Source organism: Callithrix jacchus, chromosome 11 (genome assembly GCF_049354715.1).
Source record: "Callithrix jacchus isolate 240 chromosome 11, calJac240_pri, whole genome shotgun sequence".
NCBI classification, from domain to species: domain Eukaryota; kingdom Metazoa; phylum Chordata; class Mammalia; order Primates; family Cebidae; genus Callithrix; species Callithrix jacchus.
In genome coordinates this window covers 14246236-14252235 of record NC_133512.1, presented here as the reverse complement: position 1 = coordinate 14252235, position 6000 = coordinate 14246236, and the positions used below count along the sequence as shown (strand labels likewise).

At 33.4% G+C, this 6000-nt stretch overlaps 1 long non-coding RNA gene across 1 annotated transcript in view; it reads right to left on the bottom strand.

The window, feature by feature from the left end:
- Positions 1–435: 435 nt before the first annotated feature.
- LOC108592816 (uncharacterized) overlaps positions 436–6000 on the bottom strand; it is a 67040-nt gene continuing 61475 nt past the window's right edge. Inside the window, exon 3 of the long non-coding RNA XR_004727842.3 lies at positions 436–2939. This is a non-coding gene — a long non-coding RNA (uncharacterized LOC108592816). The remainder of the gene's footprint in view (positions 2940–6000) is intronic.

Sequence of the window (6000 nt, the reverse complement as noted above, 5' to 3'; positions counted from 1 at the left end):
TCAATTTACATAAAATGTCATTTATATATTCATTTTGAAATAAAATTTCTAAATCTTTTATTATAAGAAAATACTAGGTCTTTTCATGTATTCACTTCTCAGTTTTTGTTTAAGTTTATATTTGTATTTTTTAGGTATACTTTTCTGCTAAAACTATTCCTAGGGACTTTATGGATTTTGAAAGTTTTGTTGGCTATAAAAAGAAGAAGTTATAATTCCATTTTTATCTCTTGATATTGAACTAAATAAGTCTAATAAAAATACTAAATAAAGTCATAGAAGAGTCAGTACTTATAAAATTATATGCTTATCACCTTTAGTTCATTATACATCAGTTATAACTTAATAACTATATAAGAAGAAAAGTTCAAAGTGTTTTTATCCTAAATGTCTGTGAAAATATTTCAAACCAAGAAAGAAACTTCAAAACCATTATTTTTAAAAATGCACATATTTTACTATATAGTTTAAAATATTATGACAAATTATGCCAGAGAAAATCAATAACAAGTGATATAGTTTTTAAAAATATTAAGACATAGATATATAGATTGATAAAAGATTATTTAATACAGAGATTGATAAAAGATTAATACGTAAAATATACAAAGAACACATAGGATTTTTAAAGCAATCAAAAGGAAAAATAATGAAATTATTTTTCATGAAATTAGAAAAATAATAATACATAACAGATATTAATGCCCAATGTGTATAAAGATACATTATTACTTATTGATTTTTCATTGAATACAGATTAAAGTTATGATGATATATTACTTTATATCCTTCTGTTTGGCAAAATATTTTTGAAATGATATCTATTAAGCATATAAATTAAAAGTGTACTCTGTTGTATTAGCAGAGGAGTGATGAATTGTGACAACCTTTTGGAAACATGATCTATCATACCACAGAAATTTTAAAAAACATTAGTTTTGGTAATCTGTTTCCCAGAATTTAAAGCTCTGTTGTGTAAATAGTGCTAGATATTGTAAATTGGTAACAATTATAAAGCTATTATCCATGTGTGCCTGTGTGTCGATATATTGTGTATATACACAAACGTGTGTGTGTGTAATAATTAGTGTGTTGGTAAACTAGGAACATAAAAATATACATTAATAGAAAAGCATTTAAACTATGAAACATGCATACAATTTAATATAATACAGCAATTAAATGGAGTTATATCTGACTTTGTTGTCAGTTTAAATAGATTTAAATAAACTACACATAATGAAGGTTACAATTTGATAACTTTTGAGATATATGTGCACCCATGAAACCAACAACAGAGTCGGGATAAGAAACATAACCTTCACCTCTGAAAATCCCCTCATGTCCCTTTGTAATTTCTCCATCTTGCCCTTCCATAGCCCCTTCCATTTCCAGGCAAGCACTGCTTTCTCCTTCTCATAGATTAGTTCCAACTTTTCTGAAATTTCATACAATAGAATCATTGAGTATTTACTCTTTTTTGTGTTGCTTATTTCATCATATTTTGAGATTTATTCATTTGACTTGTATCAGGGTTCTTTTCATTTCTGAGTAGTATTCCATTGTGTGGACACAACCCAATTTGTTTATCCATTTCCTTCATGAGCATTTCATTGCTTTGACTTTTGAAATATTGAAAAACAGAGCTACTTTGAACATTTCTGTACGTGTCATTGCATTAACATATACTTTCATTTCCTTGGAAAAATATCTCCAGATGGCACAAATGAGAAGACTCAATAACTTCATTCACAGTTAATGAATGTTTAACTTTACAGGAATCTGTTAAGCTGTTTTCCAATGTGATTGTAACAATTTATATTTCCACAGACTGTGGATTAGAGTTTCAGTTCCTCCACATTATTGCCAGCACTTTCGTAGTCATTGTTTTCAATTTTGGCCATTCTAGTAAGTATATAATTCTTATTTTTCTATTTCCATAATGACTAATAATGCTGAGCATCTCTTTCATGTGCTTGTCATCCATTTAGTAGCTTCTTCAATATCTGTTCTAATTTTTTGGCCATTTTTAAATTGGGTTGTTTGTTATCTTATTACTGGGTTTTAGAATTCTTGATATATTCTGTATTTTAAAATAAACAAAAGAAAATGGAAAGCTGTATATGACCATGTATTCATTTGATAAAGAATATTACAGAAGGTTACACATCTTGCTGTTAACATTGTGTACCTGGGGATTTGGAGATACTGATGCATTTTATGACGAATGAGAGAGGGGTAATGCCATAAAAAAGTAAAACATGAGGGCCGGGCGCAGTGGCTCACGCCTGTAATCCCAGCACTTTGGGAGGCCGAGGCGGGTGGATCACGAGGTCAAGAGATCGAGACCATCCTGGTCAACATGGTGAAACCCCGTCTCTACTAAGATACAAAAAATTAGCTGGGCATGGTGCCGCGTGCCTGTAATCCCAGCTACTCAGGAGGCTGAGGCAGGAGAATTGCCTGAACCCAGGAGTTGGAGGTTGCGGTGAGCCGAGATTGCACCATTGCACTCCAGCCTGGGTAACAAGAGCGAAACTCCGTCTCAAAAAAAAAAAAAAAAAAAAAGTAAAACATGTCCAAGACAAAAAAGAAAGTATTATATGAAGATGGTAATTTAAACTTATAAAGATGTGCAGGAATAAATGATCACCAAAATATTTACATTATTTATTTCAAGATGGCCTAATTTCAAGTGATTTTTACTTCTTTATACTTCAATTAGCCACATTATTGTTTTTAAACCTGTGTAATTAAAAAACTAATTTGCATTGTTAACTAAACAGAATATCAAGGAAATCAGAAGTCTGAGTCACTGAGCAGATAGCGGTGATTCGAGGAAGAACCATGAATGTGGTTTGGGACACCTTTATGGCATGAGAGAAGACAAATCTTTTGTGGACATCACAAGTGAATATTCTTCATGGTGGATTTCCTGGCTATAAAAAAGAGCGTGGGTCAAAAGAAAGCTTATAGATAAAATGACCATAAAAGCATTAAATGTGCCCTTAATCTACCTACGGATGGATGTAGTCCTCCATTTTATAAGCAAGCTTTTAGTAAATTGGTGACCACTCTGAGGATTTAAAAGTGGTGCACTTTAGAGCTCAGATTTTGGATTTACCACTCTAATCAGATCTTTCATTTGCATAACTGAATAAGTCTTGCATTCAGGTGACTCACCAGCCTCTTCGGTGACTCATTTGTTTAATTAGTGAAAAAGCTCAAAAGAGATTTTTCCACAACACTATGGTGATAGCAAGTTTTAAGAAGTTACATAAATATCAAAAAGCAACCATGGTTCTTGGGCATTTTCCTACTTTAAACTATGTAATGGAAAACTTGACATAAATGCAACATCCAAAAATTCTAGATAGTCATAACTGAAAATGAACTCAGAGGTCGACCTGTTCAACTCTCATAATGAGAATTCCACAGGTATTTATTGATGACCTATCATGTGCCGGGCACTACATATCAAAACCTCTAGAATAAAGTTAAAGCAAAATTTAAAAGGGTGTTTACAGATTTAAATATTCAGATACAAATAGGTAAAATACAAACCATTTATAACTTCAATTATGTTAAATACAAAGGAATAAATCTAACAAAATAGAAACAAGAACTCTAGGAAAAAATACATAAAACATTACTGAAATGAATTAAAGAATATCTAAATATCGTGTTATACTTAGACACAACATTAAAAAGATGTTTCTTCAAATTTGTGTAGATTTAGTGAGGTAACAAACATCCTTGTAGTGTATGTGTGTGTTGTGCGTGCGTGTGCATGTATGTGTGCACATGTGTGTGAGTGTATGTGTGTGTGAGTGAGAGAGAGAGGGAAGGAAGGAGAGAAAGGAGAGAGAGGGAGAGAAAGGAGGGAGAGAGAGAGAGAGAGAGAGAGAGACAGACAGACATAATGAGATGATTCTATAATTGATATGGTATTGTATTTGTATAGCCAAGAATAACAACGATCTTCTTGTAGAGGAAGCAGGTTCTGCAAAAGCTGACTTTCAGAATCATTTGATAATTATATTATTAAGATTTTGTGGTGTTGATAAAAGGATGGGAGAATAGATCAATGGAATAAATGAAGAGCCCAGAAACAGCTCACACATATATGGTCACTTGGTTTATGACAAAGTCAGAACAGCACACTACACTTTCACCAAGTGGTCATGGGGCAAGTGCACATCTATAGGGAGAGAAAAAATAAAAATCATTAAAATCAACTTCTCGTATAGAAATTAACTCCTCATTGATTTTATTTCTCAATTGAAAGTCTAGATAAACAATAGTATATGCATATAAAATTGAATACTATTTATCAGTAAAAAGGAATGAGCTCTCAGCCATGTGAAAATGTGGATAGGTTCACATTTATGATGTCAATGGAAAAAACCCATCTGAAAAGGCTACATAATGGATGATTCCCATTATGGATATTTTGGGAAAGGAAAATGTATAAAAATGGTAACCAGGTCAGTTGGCAAAGATCAGATTATGAATTAACTGTACATCAAATTCCTTTCAGAAGGGAGAAAATTGCAACCAACATTTCCAATTCATGCCTTCATTGTTCCAAGATTAACTTTTAGAATTCTCAAACAAACAGGAAGTTCATTCAATGTAGCAGGAAACAAAGCCACAGAGGGGTTACTTTTAGAGTGAGATAGCAAACTCGCCATATAGGTTACAAACTCCCCATTGTCAATGTCCATTCCATTTCTATGGGATTTCAGGGTGCCGACTTCATTTTGATTACTTCCTGCTGGCTGTGGGCTTTGCTAGGTGCCTGAAGAACAGAAGTTACTTTCTTGGAGTTTGAAATATTTCTGTGTTCCTGGGCTCACAGGGGTAACATGTTAAAGCATCATTGGACGAGGAGGTAAGAATGTCTGGGTAGAGTGATCCTGTAGCCCCATGCATATTGTATAGCAGCAGTATAACCCACAGCAAAGATGTATGCCTATTCCTGAAAATATAGTCAGAATGATGAGGTTTTTTTTTTTTTTTTACCAAGAGGGTCTTGACTCCAAGCAAAAAGAGAGCCACTGGTTTAGTAACTTCATAGGGTTGAACATTGCATTAATTTGTTTGTGCATGTCCTAGAGGGCAGAGATGTTTTCTAATTTATTTAGAATATACACCTAACATTCAGGGTTTTTTGGTGTGTTTACTGTGGTCTCTAAGATGATAATCTAAACATTGTAGGAAAAGGATGACTCGTACCTTTCTTTGACATTTCTGCAATTATCATCAGTTTTTGTTTTGTTTTGTTTTCAATCAGGGGATGGACATGTGTTAACTATAAAATATATTACCTTCATATCAATGAGAAAGTAAGTTTGTTTCCCACTGTTAACTGGACTCAGAGCTCCTATGGAGACATCACAACAGGTTGATTAAACGCACATTTTAACAGGTTGCAGGAGGAGCTGTGAATATTTATGAAGGTGGTCCTGACACATGTGTATTGAATAAACATCTATATAACTTATGGCCCATGCTTATTTTGGGATGGAGACTTAGCGTCAAAATATATTACAACTAGGTCTTGTACATCAATAGATCTATTTAGGACGTAAATAGACCTAATTACAAAAGTGCTTAATTTCTGTAAACCAGCCAGAATTAGACCATGGTCTGCGGTCTTTTTATCAGGAGAAAGTCACTGAAATCAGTCTTTGCCTAATCAAAGCTGCAGTTATAGCTGGCGGAATAGGGAATGGGGGTCAGTTAGCATCTAGAAGACATGTAAATTGTTTTAATTTTGCTTATCTTGAGGCCAGGACTTGTTTGGCTGCTTGAGAAAAAGATAAACCTCGAGGTAGTTAGAACAGAGTGTGCTTTTTAAGCCTAGGAGTGTGTGACTTAACCCTTGCCTGGCATGGTCTTAACTCCTGCTTGTTATTTGGTATGTTATTGTCACAAAGAATCTGTCTCATCAGTCTTATGATCTTTATTTAGATGTTAATGCTGCTTAGCTGTGTC